We start from the raw sequence: 19,098 nt of genomic DNA on the forward strand, positions 1-19,098 counted from the left end.
TGTGTTTATGTGGGTGTTTCTGGGTGAGATTAACATTTGAAGCAGTAAACTGAGTAAAGCAGATTGCCCTCCCCAGTGTGGATGGGCCTCATCCAATCAGTTGAAGGCCTGAAAAGAACAGAAAGGCTCTCTCTCTGAAAGACTGCCTTTCAGTGAGGACATCGGTCTTCCCCTGCCTTTGGACTCAGGCTCCAACTGGAACTTACACTGTCAGCTTTCCTGGGTCGCTGGCTTGCCGACTACAGACATCTTGGATGCCTCAGCCTGCATAAACACAGGAGCCAACTCCTTATAATAAATTTATATCTATATATCTCTGTATCTCTGATTGGCTCTCTGAAGAGCCATAACTAATATGCGGGCTTAGGGAAACTCTCCGAAAATATGACAGTTGTGCTGAGCTCTGGAGAATGATGAAAAAATGGGCGTAATAAGAGCCAGAGAAGAAATAGTTCTAATAAAATGGAATATGAAAGCAAAAGCCTGAGGCTGAAAAGAGCCAAGAAGACGGCACTTTACTTGAGATTCTTTCAGAGAAAGGGGAGGAGGAACCAGATTGCTCGGGCCTGGTGGGTAGGAAGGGAGCTTTAACTTCTGCCCCTAACGCATTAGAAAGCGAAATAACTCACCCTCAATAAATATTTGTGTGACACATGAATTAATAGATAAATAGCTATTTCCCCAATGGTAAAAGCAATTTTAAAAATCTAAAGGGGTGGGGCACCTGGGTGACTCGGTCAATTGAGCCTCTGACTCTTGATGTAGGCTCAGGTCATGATCCCGGGGTCGTGGGATAGAGCCCCGCGTTGGGCTCTGTGCTGACAGTGTGGAGCCTCCTTGGGATTCTCTCTCTCTCTCTCTCTCTGTCTCTGTCTCTGTCTCTGCCTCTCCTTCTCTCTTTCTGTCAAAATAAATAAATGATGTAAAAAAATTTTTTTTAATCTAAAAGGAATGCCACTATTTTTGTCTCTGTTCCTTGAGAGTTTTCACTTAGGGAGCCTGGCAGCCAGAGCCAAAGGGGAGAGGGTGCAGAGAAAAGTTGGCCGGGTCCTATCCGAACAGCAGAAGCAACGGATGGGCAGCCTCCACACCGCAATGAGTTCCCTGACATTTTTGCAGTTTGGGGTTTTTATCTGTTGTTGCAGAATCCGTGTGCACTAATACAGGCTACACTTACCACCTCTCATCAGCGATGAATCATCTACTCAGGAGGAAAACAAGGAAACTTCCCCTCCTGTCGGGAAGCCGGCCACAGCTTTACACAAGAGCGCCCTCTTCTGTGCGGCCACAGCCCCAGGCTTCCAGAACCAGAACGAAGGCTGGCTGCACCCCCAGCCACCAGCCTCGTCTGGAGGGAACCACAGCGAAGGGGAAGCAAGTCCTTCTTAGCTTCTGTCTTACGTGCAACAGCGGCCTAAGCCCACGGAAAAGACAGGGAGCGGAGTCTGGAGCACTTCATTGAGACAGGAGGGGGAGAGCTTTCCATCTAATAAAATCCGACGTCTTCATCCAGCATTACGGGGAGTTTCCAGGACGCCCAGCCCTGGGAACTGGGGGACCAAAGGGATGCCCGGGGTCCACAAGGCAGAGAGATGCCCGGAGAAGAAAGTGGAAGAACTGGCACAGATCCTGCGTGTGTAGCAGCTCATGTTGTGCTTTGAGTGGAGTAACTTTGAGACAAGGGCCTTGGGCTCTGGAACGATTCTATGCTCTTTGCGTAGGCTCCTTCGGAGAAGAGCCCCCCGTGCAACGGAAAATTAGCTACCCTCGGGCACCTGGCATATAGGACTCACTCAAATATTTATTGAACAGCTCAAAGTGTTGGCTTCCCGTGTCTTTCCGCCGAAGGAAACGTGAAACCTTGTCAGCCATTTCTATCTTAGTTTACTGGTAATTTCAGGTAACTGCGGCCACAGGGTTACTGCCTATGAAACAGCCCCAGAAAACTCGGGAACGTGCAAAAATGCATTTATGCAGCTGATAAGTGTGCTGGTTTCCAGCCCGGTACTATTGGTGACCACTGGGCTCACTCATGCGTCTGCAGCTGCTTGGGGGCAGCTGGCGGGCCACTGCTCCGGGGGGGCCCCGGCTGCGGTGATTCAGCTCCGCTCCCCGGGACTTCCGTCCTCCTCCTGGATAGACTGTCTGTCCTGGGCACATTCCCCTCATGGGAATGGTAGAGGCTCAAGAGTATAAGCTCAAGCAAGAAAACACTTTTCAAGACGCTACCGCGTCATGGCTGATGGCAGGCCATTGGCCAAAACAACTCACGTAGCCAAGTGCACCATCGACGGAGAAGGTAATTCTGTCCTTCCCGTGGGAGTCGTGGGGAGGGAGCGAATATTTCTGAACATGAATCTCACATGCCATGCAGAAGTTTTTTTGTGAAGTGAGTAGAAGTAGAACAAGCCAGTGTGTGATTATAAAGAAAAGACCCCAGGACACAGAGTCCTGGGGCATGGCCCGTTGAATGCTTCCTGAAGGCGAGCCCTCAGGTTTAACCTTATCCCATTTCGCCCTGAAAAAGATAATATCAGTCTCGTTTTGTAGAGGGAGAGGTGGCGGCTGTGAAGGGATGCAGAAAATTGCTTATGTCCACTGACCCTGGAAGTTGCTAAGTCAGGACTTGAACCCAGATTTGTTCTGTTCCAAATCCTATGCTCTCTACCACTGTGACCAAGATCTGGAGCCTCCCCCAGGAAGTGGCCCTGACCCGTCACAGTTTGACTCTTTAGATCAACATCGAACATGTGTAGCCTCTTTTCTGGAGGTCCATTTTTCATGGACTTGCATTCTTCTCTTCCTCATCTTCCCTCCTTGAGGTCAAACATGCTCACTTTCCTGCTCATCCTTTCCGTTCAGTTTCTACAAAGTACTCACTGTCCTGCATATCTGGGTATAGGAATAACAGAGATAAAAAAGACCTGGATGAAAACCTTCAGAGAAGACTTTAATAAAAGAGCATATTTTAGATTGGAAATAAGTGACCCAAAGGAAAGCATTTCATCCATGCTGAAAAGCGAGTTGAAGACTTGAGAGAAAGGTAAGTAAATCTGGCTGGGGGGTTTTTTTTTAGGACTCACTGATCACACCCTACCTGGATACTCAGCTCGGGCAAGCACATTTTAAGAAAGAAACAGAAAACAGAAATACTTAGAACCGACCAGTTAGAATGACGAGGATGTCCAAAGCCATGTGACTTGAAGAGCGTTTGATTACAGTCTCTTCAGCTGGAGAAAGAGAAGATTTAAGAATAAGGCAAGAGTGGGGCGCCTGGGTGGCGCAGTCGGTTAAGCGTCCGACTTCAGCCAGGTCACGATCTCGCGGTCCGTGAGTTCGAGCCCCGCGTCGGGCTCTGGGCTGATGGCTCAGAGCCTGGAGCCTGTTTCTGATTCTGTGTCTCCCTCTCTCTCTGCCCCTCCCCTGTTCATGCTCTGTCTCTCTCTGTCCCAAAAATAAATAAACGTTGGAAAAAAAAAAAAAAGAATAAGGCAAGAGTTCTGTTCAAACAGGTTAAGCGCTACCATGTTGGAAAAGGGACTGAGGTTTTAGAAGGCAGAAGTAGTTCTCAAGAATAGAGGTTAAAGATTCTTATTCAACTTGATCGTTAGGTCACAAAACATTAGAGCTGTCCAAACACAGTGCAGGTGTCCTTGAAAGGTGATAAATCTGACTTAAGTCTCAAGGAAAGAGTGGGCAATCACCTCAGAAAGAAATAATCAAAGAGGGCTGTCTGGATGGCTCAGTTGGTTAACCATCAGGACCCGGCCCAGATCATGACCTCAGAGTTTGTGAGTTCGAGCCCTGCTTCGGGCTCTGCACTGGCAGTGCGGAGCCTGCTTGGGATTCTCTCTCTCTCCCTCTCTCTGCCCCTGTCCTGCTCTCTCTCTCAAAAGAAATAAATACACTTTAAAAACAAAAAACAAAAAAAGAAATAATCAAAGAGATTGGAATCGGAGGACAAATGGACTAGCTGAATTCTAAGATCACTTCCAAATTTGGAAATTCCAAAAAATCCAAAGAAATCAGTTTTCATTACTGCAAATATAATGACAGTAATAATAATTCATTTTTCTTCTATTCTGCTTTGTAGTTTGGAACATACCACCATGCCTATGGGGAGGGTAGAATAGATATTTTGTTTGCATCGTATACAAGGAACCGAGGCTCAGAGTCCAGTGAGAGCTCTGGACACACAGTAAGTAGAAGGATTAAGATTCTTCTAAGAGGTCCCTTTCAACATTGTCCTGTTGCTGCCGAATCTGATCATGAGAAGAGAGTTCACGACCTCTCTAGATGTGGGCGGAGAAGGGAAGAGCCGATTTCGGAAAGGTCAGCCAGGACTTGGTGTCCGGAAGGTTCGGGTCGTGTTTCTACTTCTTATCTAGCGGGGTATATCAATGAGCACCCTCCACGAGCCCTCAACAGTTGTGGTACCACCCTGCTCTTTTCGGGGGTCTTGCTTAGACTCTTCCCTGAGGCCTGACAAGAACTGGGCCTCCTGGGGCTATGGCGGGATTCAAGCCAGGGAAACCCGGTGGGCAACAGTTTCTTTGCCCTGTCTCCGCTTTTGAGGGCAGGAGCTCCCAAACTCTTGCCTATCTCGTTCCTGCAGCCTCACTTTAGAAACACGCACAGAGATGCACCCCTCGCTCCCCCCTTCCCTCCACCCTACATTCCCTGCAGCTCACCGCAGGGCTGGGTGGGGGCAAGCAGGAAAGGGACTAACTCAGCTTCTGCCCTCCGCCCTCCTGACAGCCTCACCCCCAGCCGAGTCCTCCCTTTCTGAAGGGGAGCACTCCACGCACACCCACCCCTTCCCCGCCCGTCCCCACTGACCCAAGGCCCTCTGAAGCCAAGACTCCAAGACTCCTTCTGGACACCCGTTCTCAGGTAATTTTTCAGCTCCCTATCAGCGCCTAACAGCCTTGACTTCCCTGACTGAAAGAAGACTAATTAAAATGACAAACTCCACGTTGATTTATTACCACACGGGTGAAAACAATAAACAACCGTGACATCGCTATGTGTTTGGCTCTCTGTCACCCCTCCCCGCAGCGCCCGGCTTGGTGACTCAGGCAATGGGGAAATGGTGACTACCACTGAGCCTTCCCCGTGCTTCCTCCCCACCCAGGTCTCTTCACCTCCCCCACACGCTCTCTACACCCTCCCTGCACAAGAATATAGGGCCCCCCAGCAAAGGTGCAACAAGTTCAGCTCGACAAAGGGCTTTCTCACAGCCAGTCCCAATGACAACCCAGGGGGGCACTTGCCATCATCTGTATCGCATGGATGAGAAAACCAAAGTCCCAAGAGGCTAATGATTAATTCAAGGTCATGTAGCCGCTAGATAGATTATTAATTAAGCTCTGACACTTGCAGGGGCCATGATTCTTTGCTCTCCAAGAGCAGTGTGTTTGGAACAAAAATATACTTGAGTTATAGCCATCTAGCAAACATTTACTGAAACTGAACCAAATGCTTAGCAAAATGCTTCTCCCAGGGCTGGGAGATGAGTGAAATGATAAAAGCGGGCCCCTGCTTCCAGGAGGGAGTGAGGAAAGTCAGGGACTAACCTCTGATAGATACAACTCTGTAGACTCCAGCCACAATCCGTGGCGCCTGTGAGTCTGACACCGGGGAACCACAAAGTAGCCACGCCCAGTGTGCCTGAGTGGGGATCGCATCGTTTTATATCATTCTTTCCTTTATTTCTTTAGACCCTCTCTTAACCTCACGCTCTCTGCTGCTTCCGTTTCCTCTTTTCTTTTTGTAACAAAATCCTTGTAGTATAATACACACCTTATTTTTTTTTTTTATAATTCCCTCTACACTATGGACCGGTGTATTTTCTTTATAGTACTCACCCCTCTCTGAAATTATCTTATTGGTCTGTTTGCTAGTTAGTTAATTGCCTGCCTCTCCTTCTACAAGTACTTGTTTTGGTTACTGTTGTAAACATAGGACCTACGATAGCAGCTGGAGTGCAGAAGAGGAAGAAATAGTTGTTGAGTGAATGAATGACCAAATGTCTTCACTGCGTGCACCAGTAAATCGCTTTCCACAGCGTTTTCCCGATTAATTTATCCAAGCTCATCAGAGAATTCTATCACGAGTTCTATGTCAGTTATGTGACATTGCTTACGGATTACTGATAATATGTGTAAATTATCAAACATAATATGTGTAAATTATCAAACATGGGGTAAGGCACACGGCAGGCACAAACACAAAAGCTGGCTATTACATGATAATTACTTAAGGGGCACACAATATTTCTATCCTCCAAAGACCTTGGTGCTATTCTGATCATTGGAAGGTAATTGACAAATGGAGTTAAAGTGCGTATTGACCACAAGACATTAAACTCAGTGTTGAGGTGAGAGATCCAAATAATGGCAAGGCTTTATTTTCTGTGTTAACAACCTATGTGGGTTGAACCCACAGGAAAGTTAACTGACAATATGTGTTGAATAATTCAAGACACACTGGCTTAATTGTTATATAATTGCCATAACCAATATTGACGGAGCTCTAGTTAAATAAACACATTTTATACACAGGGTCTGTTTTCATTCTCACACCACCCTAGGTCTTCTGATGGGTCACGATGATAAGAAAACGGAGGAATCTGCCCTCAAGCCCAAGCCCATATGCCAGGAAAGCTCGTTCTTCTAGACTCTATGTGATGCTGCTATGATAAAATGCTCTTGTGTATGACATTGACAATTTTGAACAAATTGAACAAACCATGTAATATATGCTGCTAATTTTTCAAGTTCAGAGGCAGTGGGCTTTGAGCCAGCTTGCCTTGCATCATTGGGAACGCCAAAGACTGAGGCAGGAAAGCAGTTCCACGGGCATAGTTCCAGAGCATGTTTAGAGGAAAGGCTGAGGAGTCTTTACAGTGTCCCTGCTATGGAATAGACCACAGCTATCTCACTAGAATGATAACAGTGCTGATTCCTCTACAGGGCAATGAAAGTCGGTTGCATGTTTTAGAGCTGTGATGTAGAGAAATGAGATATCCCCCTGCACACCCACTCGAGTGGTTAAGATATGAAAGACTGACAAGACAAAGTGTTGGCCAGGATGTGGAGACACTGGAAACTCATACACGGCTCGTGGGAATGTAGATGGTGCAACCACTTTAGAAAACAGTTTGTCAGCCTTTAAAAATTTAGACGTACACTTAGCATAGGAATCCAACAATTCTACTCCTAGATGTCTACCAAGAGAAGTGAAAACACACGTTCGCATTAAGACACGTATACAAGTGTTCATAAACAGTTCAAAAGCTGGAAAGAACCCAAATGTCCATCAACTGAAATGGATAAACAAATGTGGTTCATCCATACAATGGAATGGCATCCAGCAATAAAAAGGGAACAGAGTGATGTCACAAGCTGAGTCATGGATGAGCCTCAAAACAGGACGCTGAGTGAAAGAAGCCAGATGTAAAAGACTCTTCGTATTGTATGATTCTGTTTACGTGAAACACCCAGAAAAGGCTGCCGATACAGCAGAGAGTAGATCAATGGTTGCCAGAGACTATGCGAGTAAGGATTGGGCTTACAAATAAACCCAAGGGAACTTGGAAGTCTTCTAAACCTGGCTTATGTTGGTTGTTACACTAATACATAACATCACTGAAACTCATCACACCATATACCTGAAATGGTAGATTTCATGGTTTAAAAATAATACCTCGAAAAAGCTATTTTATCTATCTCTGAATCTATGTATCTATGTATCTATCCATCCATCTGTTTATTATTTAGTTAGTTTTTTTAGTATTCTTTAACATTCCAGTATAATTAACATACAGTGTGTATTAGGTTCAACAATTTTATATATTACACAGTGCTCATTGTGATAAGTGTACTCTCAATCCCTTTCACGTTTTTAAGTGCTTGGTCAAATTCACCTGTGAAGCCATCTGGACCTGAAAGTTTGTTTGTTGGGAGTTTTTTGATTACTGATTTGATTTCATTTCTGGGAATTGGTCTGTTCAAACTTTCTATTTCTTCCTGATTCAGTTTTGGGAGATTGTATATTTCTAGGAATTTATTCACTTTGTAGCTGTTCTATCGGTTGGCATAGAATTTTTTTCTCTTCTAATTCTTTTTATTTCTGTGGTGTCAGTTGCTATTTGTTCCCTTTCATTTCTTATTTTGCTTATTTGAGTTCTCTCTCTTTTTTCTTCCTGTATCTGGCTAAAGGTTTATCCATTTCGTTGATCTTTTCAAAGAACAAGTTCTTGGTTTCATTGATCTGTTCTATTGTTTTTTAATTTTTATTTCACTTATTTCTGCTTTACTCTATTATTTCCTTCCTTCTACTGGGTTTGGATTTTGTTTGTTCTTTTTCTAGCTCCTGTAGGTATCTGGTTATGCCCCTTATTTGAGATTTTTCTTGTTTCTTGAGCTAGGCCTGTACTGCTATAAAATTTCCTCTTAGAACACTTTTTCGGAGTGCCTGGGTGGCTCAGTCGGTTAAGTGTCGGACTTCGGCTCAGGTCACGATCCTGCGGTCCGTGAGTTCGATCCCCGCGTCGGGCTCTGTGCTGACAGCTCAGAACCTCGAACCTGCTTTGAATTCTGTGTCTCCCTCCCTCTCTGCCCCTCCTCCACTCGTGGTCTGTCTGTCTCTGTCTCTCTCTCTCTCAAAAATAAACATAAAAAAAAAAAAGAACAGTTTTTGCTGCATCCCAAGGACTTGGGGTCATTGTGTTTTCATTTTCATTGGTCTCCGTGTATTTTTTTATTTCCTCTTTGATTTTGGGGGTACCCATTCATTGTTTAGTAGCATATTATTTAACCTCCAAGTATTTGTGCTCTCCCCAGAGTATTTCTCATAGTTTATTTCTAGTTTCATAATGTGGCCAGAAAAGATGCATGCTATGACTTCAATCTTCTTGAATTTGTTGCGACTTGTTTTGTGGCCTATTGTGTAACCTGTTCTGAAGAATGTTTCCCGTGCACTTGAAAAAAATGTGTATCCCGCTCTTTTAGGATAGAACATTTTGGATGTATCAGTTAGATCCATCTAGTTCAATGTGTTATTCAAAACCACTGTTTCCTTGTTGACCTTCTGTTTAGATGACCTATCTACTGATGTAAGTGGAGTGTTAAAATCCCCCTACCACTATTGTTTTACTACTGACTGCTTCCTTTATGCTTGTTATTAGCTGCTTTATGTATTTGGGCACTCCTACGTTGGGTGTATAATATTTACAACAGTTATATCTTCTTATTGGATTTTGCTTTTTATGATTATACAGTGCCCTTCTCTGTCTCTTTGTACAGTCTTTGTTTTAAAGTCTATTTAGTCCGATGTAAGTATTGCTACTCTGACTTTCTTTTCACTTCCCTTTCCGTGATAAGTCCTTTTCTATCCCTTCGCTTTCAATCTGCGTGTGTCCTTAGGTCTGAAATGAGTCTCCTGTAGGCAGCACGTAGATGGGCCTTGTGTTTTTAATTCATTGTCACCCTGTCTTTTGATTGTAGTGTTTAGTCCATTTACATTCAACGTAATTATAGATAGGTAGGCGCGTAATGTCATTTTGTTACTTGTTTTGTGGTTGTGTTTGTAGTTCTTCTCTGTTCCCTTATTCTGTTGCTCTCTTCTCTCATGGTTTGCTGGTTCTCTTTAGTGACATCCTTGAATTCCATTCTCTCTCTCTCTCTCTCTTTGCATCTATTACTGGCTTTTGATTTGTGGTTATCATTAGGCTTGTGTATAACGTCTTACGCATATTGCCGTCTCTATTAAGTTGATGATCCCTTAAGCTTGAACCCATATCTTTACTCCTCTTCCTCCACCCACATTTTAGGTATATCTGAGTAAAGCTATTTTTTTTATTTTTTATTTTTTTATATTTTTTTTCAACGTTTGTTTATTTTTGGGACAGAGAGAGACAGAGCATGAACGGGGGAGGGGCAGAGAGAGAGGGAGACACAGAATCGGAAACAGGCTCCAGGCTCTGAGCCATCAGCCCAGAGCCTGACGCGGGGCTCGAACTCACGGACCGCGAGATCGTGACCTGGCTGAAGTCGGACGCTTAACCGACTGCGCCACCCAGGCGCCCCAGAGTAAAGCTATTTTTAAAGGGAAGGATAAGATGCATTCGAGAGAAACTGGGGAAGAAGAATATTCCAGACAGACCCCATGGCTGATTTGACTGTGAAGGACAAATGAGAAGGGCACTGCCAGGCTTTTGATGGGAAAATGGGTGGTGACTTTTAACAAATACAAGAAAGATACTGAGTTACTGCTCAAATAAACAACACTGAAGCCAAGCTAACACAATTCCCTTTATTATATAAACAAAGCAACTTCCTTTTCTAGTCCCTTAAAGGTTTAGAAATGAAACAGATTCCAGGACCTTTTTTCCTTCACTCTTACCAAAATCTTGGTCCTTTAAAGGAAGCACCTCCAGAATGTGTAGAAACAGAGGGGGGAAAAAGCAGGGGGAAAGGCAGCATATTGAATCCCCGGGGAGGCTGGTCTAGTGAGTGTTACATTTTATTTTAAGAGCAGAGAGGCTTAGATACCTTTGGAAGCCTTTGCCCATTCGGGATGTAATCAACCGCTTCCTTTTTTTAGCTTCTTCCCTGAAGTAATTGAAGCTCCTTCTCACAGTTACATGAGTCCAAAGGGACAATATCTCAGGGAGAGAAATCTCTACTTACAAACCAGTTAATCCTAGCCATTTCTAGCAATGACAGTTTGAACAGAGCCTAATCTTCCCTGTGTTTTGAAAAAGACTAGTTTTCTAAAAGGGTATCCTTTTTTTTTGTTAAATGCTTATTTATTTTTGAAAGAGAGAGAATACAGGCAGGGAGGGGCAGAGAGAGAGAGGGAGACACAGAATCCAGGTTCTGAGCTGTCAGCACAGAGCCCGACGCGGGGCTCGAACTCACGAGCCGGGAGATCATGACCTGAGCCGCAGTTGGCCGTTTAACCGACTGAGCCACCCACGTGCCCCTAAAGGGTGTCCTTCTAAATTTTTATTTAAGGAAAACCCAATATCTGAGTTGCTTTCTCAGGACCTACCATGGGGTTGATTTTTCATGAACCTTTGAACAAATGTGGTCTGAACCACAAAGCCATTTAGAAGCATTTCTCTATCAATACATTGGAAGTAAAATTCGTTGGAGAAATTCAGCGTAAAATGATTTAGCATTGTTTGTAAATAAATAAGTGATTTACAACAAGAGTTTTTTTTAAAAAAAAGAGAAAATGGATTGTATAGGATGTATTTTTTATATAAATATTCCCTGTCATGAGAAAACCAGAAAATAGGATTTGGAAAAAGAAAAAAAAAACGCTCAATATGTAATTAGAAGATACAGCAAGTTTGGTTTTTGTCTCCTCATCCACACTCACTTTTGAGCAGGGGTATATGTCTTATATAGGTGGAAACACCCATTTATTTTCTGAAGCATTGGGAAGCCATGGAACGCAGTTACAGCAGGCAGTGATTTCCTATCTTTTCCTTGTCTGGAGGGATCCAGGATCTACGCTCCGCCCCCTGATGAGTAATAAAGATCGAAGGGAGGACAGAGCAGCCATACTTCTTAGTTTGCCATGTCCAAATTTTGGCGGAGATGGTTTATTAGGAATTCAGCAACAACAGACTTGTGGTCTTATGATTTCTAGATGATCTCTACAAGATAAATCTTGAATGGATTCCTGCCATTTTCACCTGTTTTCTTATCAGGCGACCAGTTACACAGTCTCAAGAGATAACTGCTACTTTTGTACAATGTCATTTTCCTAAAAAATTGATAAACTATCTTCAAACCTAGAGATAACAATAGACTTTTCTGAATAAATATAAAAGAAATGGAAGGAAGCTGTCCTCACTGCCCCCCCCATTTCTTTTTCCTTCTTAAATCCGTAGAAAAGTCACAATCCTTTTTAACTTCTTCAAAAACCCAAGGGAAGTATATTAGCCAGTTTAATAGGCAGGCCATCAAAGGGAATAGAATCTGATACCTTAAAAAAACAATGCAGTTTAGGGGCACCTGGGTGGCTCAGTCGGTTAAATGGCCAACTTCATCTCAGGTCATGATCATGAGTTTGAGGGCCTGCTTCGGATTCTGTGTCTCCCTCTCTCTCTGCCCCTCCTCCACTCATGCTCTGTTTCTCTTTTTCTTTCAAAAATGAATAAAAGTTAAAAAAAATTTAAAATGCAGTTTCTCACAAAGTAAACATACACTTACCATATGACCCAGTAATGTCACTCCTAAGTAATATTTTCTCCCCATCTGTAGTTTATCTTTGTATTTTTGTAACAGTAGGTGTAATTTTTTTTTTTTTTTAATAAAACTGAAATCAGGGACGCCTGCGTGGCTTAGTCAGTTAAGCATCTGACTCCTGATTTCGGCTCAGGTCACAATCTCACGGTAGCTGAGTTTGAGCCCTGCATCAGGCTCTGCACTGACACCCCAGAGCCTGCTTGGGATTCTCTTTCTCCCTCTCTCTCTGCCTCTTCCATTGCTCTCTCTCTTTCCCTCTCTCAAAAATAAATGATAAACATTTTTTAAAAACCAATGCATTTGAAAATGTCTTGTATGGTCTCTCTCAGGTGACAAGAGGATCGGGGATATTTCCAGATTCCTGACTTTGATGGGGACAGTGAGAACGAAGGTTCTTACCTCTGACTTGCAGGTAATGAGACCAGAGGTGTGCTTCACTTTAAGAAAGTCCAAAATACACGAAACGTTACAGTTAACTAATTCAAGTGATGATTATTCAAATTATGAAATGATTCTTTTCTTTAAGTGGAAGGCTTAGGATAGATATTTGTTACTGACACTTGAGTGAGGGGCTAGTTCAAAAGAAGGCAGAGAAGTTCGCAGCTAAGATAAACGGAGGATGAGACATCACCTCTCACTGAAGACAAATCTTGAAACAAAGATGCATTGCTTCTGAAATCGGACCGTAAACAATTGGGGGGAGGGGAGATTTGATAACTACAAATTGGTTTTGCTGTAACTATTTTACAAAATGAGGCACATCCCAAACCTCTTCCTTTTTGTAACAGTATCTGCTTCATTGCCTGTTGCCTCTCCCCGAACAACTGTTAATAGCTTGGTCCCAGGAAAAGCAATCCTGTATTTCTAGCTTGTGTGGTGGGACCGGTTGCCTAGCATTGCAGTAAATTTTACAAAACAGTTGGCGGAAGGATCAGACCAGCTCGGCTAAATGAATTAAGCAATCACGTAGGACTGTACGGCATAGTAGGAGGAATGTCCAAATTAAAGCACTTGATATTCCCTTCTCACAGCCCCGCTTCCCCCCGCATATGCTTTGGCTGAGCAGGCGGTAATTTGATATTAAACAAGGTTCTTATTAAGCAGGTACAATGAAATAATGCTGAATTTCTGTTGCATTAGTGGAGTTAAATGCATTTTATTAGCACTCATTAGAAGGAAGGAAAACTTGGAGCCGAGGATTCATTAGCCAAAAGCGGCCCCTGCAAGGCAGGGTGATTAAACTGCTGAGGCCAGGACGGGATCCGGGCCACCCAGGCACATTCTGAAAGCGTGTCCTCTCCGCCAGGACTGAAATGTCTGAGAACAGCTTAGGGAAGAAATGTTAGGTCCAAGTGCAGGTCAGCTGAAAATATGTGTTTCTTTCTAAAGCTGTTAATTTGACAAAAGGCAGAAGCCCCAGAAAGAGAGCACAGTTATGATTTATGCTTTAGATTTGAAAGGAAGTCATTTACTTTTGGGATTTTTTTTGGGGGGGAGGGGAATGCTACCAGCTATCCAAACTTGAAGGATATATTCTATTTTGTTGTTAGAAAAAAACCAAACACACACACACACGCACACACACACACACACACACACACACTGGTTAGAAACATCTGTACATAAATTAAACTTGATTTCTTGAGCTTCTCATTAAGAATTCCCACCACGTAAGAAGAAAATCATGATGTAGCCAATCTGGGGCTTGCTCAACTCAACCACGGCTGAGGTGCCTGCTCTAAAAGATTTCACAACTAGGATCCTCAAGGCCCCAGCAGCAGCAGCTTATACATTTGGCCCGTGGACAACACGGGGTTCAGGGCATTGACCGCCTGTGCAGTAAAAATCTGTATATAACTTTTGGCTCCCCCCAAACTTAAGTATTAATAGCCTGCTGTTGGCTGGTTGCCTTACCGATAACATAAACAGTTGATGAGCACGTATTTTGTATGTTATATGCGTTCTACACTGGACTGTTACGATAAAGTAAGCTAGAGGAAAGAAATGGAGTTTCGTTCTCCTCTTAGGTCTCTGTGACGCAGCTTTATGGAGTGGCCAGTTTGCGGAGGCACATCGAGCTACTAGCCCGTTATTAACTCTCATCACATCTCTGCTCCCAAATTTCTTTCCCTTGGGTTCTAACCTCCCATTTCTCACAAGCTACTGGAGATCTACCGCTGACTGTCCTCCAAACCTAGTATGTCCCAAACCAAGTCCATCATCACTCCTCCAAGGGTCCTCTTGTTCTTCCTCTGTTCATGGCGCCACCGTCTCCGTAGCCATCCGAGGTTGCAATCCTAGCACCATTTTTTTTCTTACCTTTCACGTGAAATCAGCTACTCGTTCTCTGGATTTGAGTTCTGCAGCACACTTACATGTATCCTCTCTCCCCCATTGTAGTTTTACAAGTCAAGTTTCCATCAGTTGGAAGTCCATTTGGACTATTGCCGTGGCCTTCCCAATGGAGAGGGTCTCCATCTCCACCATTCCTCCTTGACGCCCTATCTTGGACACAGATGCCAAATTAGTCTTCCAGGACCACAGTTCCAAATGGATAGCCTTTTTTTTTTTTTTTTTGCCTAAAACTCTCGGTGGGTTTCTATTGTCCCAATCCGTAAAACGAGTGTGGTACGATCAACCACAGATTTGTAGCGTTCAAGCAAGATTATGTATTCAAGCCCTCCACCCAGGAATTTTCACATAACGAGAGCTCAGTAAAAAGTAGCTATTATCATCTGTTGTCTGTCCCCTTTACTTTGGCCAAACTAAACTGTTTATTGCTTACCACACACAGCACCATGATTTACTTTCCTTCTCCTGTTCTCATGCAGTTACCTTGGCCTGGATTACACTGCCCTCACCTACCCCAATTCAAATTCTCTTCATACTCTGAGACTCAAATGCAGCTAAGCCTTCCTACACCTTTCTGGATAGAAGGGATTCCTCCCTGTTGTCAACAAATATAGCACTTCAGTGACAGTTCCTTAATTATTTTTGCCATGTTCCAATCAGTTTGCTAAATGCTAAATTTTAAGGACAGGATTTACATCGAATGGATTTTTATATCCTTTCTCTCATAATGACTCGTAACTGTACTAGGGAACCCTGCACCGCTCAAGGAGTCTGTGCTCACGTCTCCCCTCCCGCTCCGTGTTATGTCTATGCAGACATGGAAGGCGGTGACACCTGAAACGAAATAGTTTGTGTTTGATAGGGTGGCACTTAACGCTCAAATGCTCACGCTAATGTGCACAAGTCAAGTGTACATTTTCTTCCTTTTCCATCAACTTATCACAGCAGCGCAACATCAACAGTCACGTCTTCCCTGTGTTACTATAGAAAGTGTATTTTGGTTACTGTTTTCTTCTTCTAGTCCTTGTGTTTGACCTTCTCTTTCTTCTCCTTCTCCCTCCTCCCTCTCCTTCTTTATCCTTCTTCCTCTCCTCCTCCTCCTCCTTCTTCCTCTTCTTCTTCTTCTTCTCCTTCTCCTTCTCCTTCTCCCTCTCTTCCTCCTCCTCCTCCTTCTTCTTCTCCTTCTCCTTCTTCTTTGTACATGAAGAGATAGTTCTAAAAGCCAATGGTTTTCATATCCATTTGTGTCCTCTATTAATTCCCTTGCACTCAGGCACGCACCAGCCATGTCCTCTGTATCTGCTACATATAACTCTGGCACTCACACAGCACCTCACTCCTGGAGGTGTTCAGACCATGTTTATTGAACAATAAACATAAAAATTTTGCAATCACAAACTTCAGTCCTTTAAATCTTGATCCTGTTAGTTGACGTTTGGTTTTTGAGTCTAAGGAAACAGCGACGGCTTTGTACGAATAAAATAGCTCTGACATAGAAGGAGATGGCTACCTCTGTAAGGTTGGGAATGGTTGCATGAAGTCTGAGAGCGGTGGGCTTGGCGGAAGTAGATGGAACACCGGGAAGCTACGCGGCCTGAGTGCTGACTACAGCAGGGGCTCTGTTGCTGGTTTTAATGAGTCTCCAAAATGTCTGCAGTAAGTCTGCCCGTTATACAGACAAGAAAACTAAGCTTACAGGTTTAGGTCATTCGAGAAGGAAATATACTCATTTCACTGAGTAAGGAATTAACACGTGGCTAATGGGATGATGCCGGAAGACTTACGCCTTGGGTAAATGTTTGCCGGATGGTACTGTGTGGAAAAGAAAGAGCTGGTTATAAAGCAACTTCATTGTCCCACACAGAGGCAAAATGTAAAGGAGAAAAGGAAGGCTGGGCAGACAATACACCAAAATGGCATAGGTGCTTCTTTTCGGACGATAAGATTTTGAGTCTGGGGCTGCTTCGTTTTTAACTTATTTTCGTCATTCCTGTTATTATCACTACTATTGCTGTCGTCGCTATTATTATTGCTGTTGCGATTTTTGTTATTTGCTTCATTTTATTGCTAAACTTGTATGAGAACTGTATTCTGATTTTTAAAAAAGAAGTAAGAGCATGCTTTTTGTTTTTTGTCACTATGTGTACTTTTTAACAAGGCCGAAGTAAAGAGGGCGGATGAATTTTGGGGTCTCCCTGAATCACTCTAGGCCAGCGGTTTGGTTATACAGGAGAAAAGGGTCAAAACAGTTTTGGACCTGAAGCTGACTCTTTTCCAGAGAGGCGCACGGTTGTACCTGCAGCGTGTGCTCTCCTCTGACTTTCTGGACAGGACTTTGTGGCCAGGGCACTGACCGCTCCCTGCCCACCGACCCCGGGGCTCTCAGAGCTGGTGCAGGGAGCTCCGCCCACTCTTTCCAGGCAGCCAATAGGTGGGCAGAGGGTCCCTCTCCTTCCTCAAGGTCCCTCAGCTCTTGGTACTCACAAGGAGGGTTTCCAGGCCTGCCTCCTTTTGTGGAGAATCATGTTATACCAGACTAACACCGAGATCACCAGCCCTGAATCATGAAATTGGACGGTGCTGGGCCCCTTTCAAGAGTCAGGTCCCTTGTTAAGTCAGAAAAGAAAACAAAAAACAAAAAAAAAAAGGGAGCACCAGCTGTAATCTTTCAGGGAGGAGTGAAATTTGCTGAGCACCTCAAGAAACCTAGAGAGCCCCCTCAGGGACAAAGCACAGGGGCTGTAGCAAACTGTGATACCCTTCACTATTTTTTTTTGTTTCAAATGCACAGCATAGAAGCAAATAAGTTCTACAAACCCTCAGAATGGAGTTTCCACAATGAAGAAGAATACACCAAAGACTCAGTAGTGAAAACTGTAGGAGTCACCTTATAAAACCTCCAAGCCTTGCTCCCTCCACACATGTGTCAATGACTGGCTTTCCCAGAGGACTTGCAAAATAAGGAGCTTAGGACATTAGGAAGTCCTTTCTGATATGAGAACATTTTGAAGAGCACAGAAATGAAAGCTAGTCAATTTTCTCCCTTGGAGAAAGCTGAATCTTCAAGTCACTTCGAGCATAAGATTCAAAGAAAGATGCTGTGGATGCCTCCTTTTTCTGGAACCAGGGAGCACATTGTACAAAATAGGACAAACAAACAGTCTGAGCAGAAAATTAAGAAAACGGTTCCACTTAAAATAGCATCACAAAGAAGAAAATACATAGGAATAAACTTAACCAAGGAGGTGGAAGATTTGTACCATCCTGAAAACTATAAAATAATGATAGAAGAAATGAAAGACACAAACAAGTGAAAAGACATCCTGTACTCATGGGTTGGAAGGTTTAATGTCGCCAAGGTGGCCATACTACCCAAAGCCACCTGAGATTCAATGTCATCCCTTTCAAAATCCCAAAGGTGTTCATCTGCAGAAGAAAAGGAAACGATACTAAAATTGATATGGAACCACAAAGGACCTCCAAGAGTCAAAACCAATCTTGAGACAGATCAGAGCTGGAAGTCTCATACTTCTTGACTTCCTAGCACATTGCAGAGCTACAATAATTAAAACAGTTTGTTACTGGCATAAAGACAGCCATATAGGGGCGCCTGGGTGGCGCAGTCGGTTGAGCGTCCGACTTCAGCCAGGTCACGATCTCGCGGTCCGTGAGTTCGAGCCCCGCGTCGGGCTCTGGGCTGATGGCTCGGAGCCTGGAGCCTGTTTCCGGTTCTGTGTCTCCCTCTCTCTCTCTGCCCCTCCCCCGTTCATGCTCTGTCTCTCTCTGTCCCAAAAATAAATAAACGTTGAAAAAAAAAATTAAAAAAAAAAAAAAAGACAGCCATATAGACCAATGAAACATAATAGAGAGCCCAGAAATAAACACACATGTATACGGTCAACTGATCTTTGATAAGGATACCAAGAACACATAATGGAAAAAGAAATCTCTTCAACAAATGCTGCTGGGAAAACTGGATATCCACATGCAAAAGAATGAAATTAGGCCTTGTCTTACACCGTATAGAAAAATCAACTCGAAATGGTGGGTTAAAGACTTAATCATAAGACCTATAAAGCTCCTAGAAGAAAACATGAGGGGAAAATGTTCACGACATTGGTCTTGGCAATGATTCTTGAATAGGACATCAAAAGCACAGAACAAAATAAATAAATAAAAATAGACAAGGAGAACGACATCAAACTAAAAGACTTCTGAGTGTCAAAAGAAAGAATCAACAGAGTGAAAAGACAACCTAGAGAGGGGAGGAAATATTTGCAAACCATACATCTGATAAGGGCTTCATATCTGAAATATGTAAGGAACTTCTACAACTCAGTAGAAAAGAAAATAACTTGATTTAAACAAATAAGCAAAGGACTTGAACAGACATTTCTTCAAAAACATACAAATGCTTAACAGGTATATGAAAAATGTACAACATCACAGATCATCAGGAAATGCAAATCAAAACACAATG

The sequence above is a fragment of the Lynx rufus genome, unplaced genomic scaffold, assembly GCF_022079265.1.
Source record: "Lynx rufus isolate CCGP_SWC_20201006 ecotype Redwood Valley unplaced genomic scaffold, mLynRuf1.p SCAF_15, whole genome shotgun sequence".
In the NCBI taxonomy this organism is placed as follows: Eukaryota; Metazoa; Chordata; class Mammalia; order Carnivora; family Felidae; genus Lynx; species Lynx rufus.